Consider the following 1,040-nt stretch of genomic DNA (forward strand, 5'->3'; position numbering starts at 1 on the left):
TGCGGCTAGAGTTAGCAACAGGGATGCAACGAGAGCAAAGGAAGCGAAGTGCCAGCCGCTACGTGGCTGTAATGCAGGATGGCCTAACAAAGACCTACGCCTATACAGTGGCTTCTTTCGCTTTCCTGTGCGAGCAGGAGGGTGGCGCGAAGAGGAAACAGGCATGGGTCGTGTAGCTAGGCAAGCGTGATCTATTAAACCGTTAGCCGTGTACGAAAGAACGGCACCAGCCGCCGTGAGAACGGGGCTAACAAAACACATGTTGAATGCGTCCACAAAGAAAGTGGCATACGTAAGTAGCAAAAGGAAAGTGGAACCAAACTGATTCGCACCAACTGATAACCGGGACGCGAAGTTGCCCCAGTAATCTCGCCTAGTGTTGTTGACGTAGGCGGTTGACGTGCCCTGCTCAGAGGAATGAGAGGACTGGTGCGGAATAGGAGGGACGTCAGCGGTGGATTCCCCCCCCCCCAGCTCGGAGCCGGAAGGAGAGGTGCTGGGAATGGCCATGCTGGCGCACGCAACTCCCACAAGTGAACCATGCTGAGAAGGCTTGTGCTTCACAAGCTTGCGCATGGGAATCGTTACCTTATAATTAGGGTACTGCAAAAAGTTAGGATGAAAGTGCAGCCTAGGCTCTGGATAGGATTCCAGAGCGTCCCCTAAGAATTTCGCCTGTTCGTTACCCACTAGGAGCTGAAACAGGTCGGGTCGCTCGTCAACGACCAGGGTTTTAGTAAGCGGGACCCGCGTGGCATGCGGCGTGCCCGGAAGAAGCTCAAAAAAAATGTTTGAGGTGTCCAACTCTCCTCGCACAGCACCCCCTAGCTGCAACGAGGTGGACAGCCGCGTGGTTGTCTCGACTATGGGCAGGTTAAGTGCTTTGGCTACACTGGTCGGCATTACGTTGACCGTTGCGGCAAAATCACGCAACACCTCCGGAGCTGCCCTGTCGCGCTGCCCCTGAACCAACACACACGCCCCCTTTTCATAGTAATACAGACCCTCGGGTTCCCCCATGTAACGCGCTGCCGACGGAT

This window comes from Volvox carteri, assembly GCF_000143455.1.
Source record: "Volvox carteri f. nagariensis unplaced genomic scaffold VOLCAscaffold_256, whole genome shotgun sequence".
Lineage (NCBI taxonomy): Eukaryota > Viridiplantae > Chlorophyta > Chlorophyceae > Chlamydomonadales > Volvocaceae > Volvox > Volvox carteri.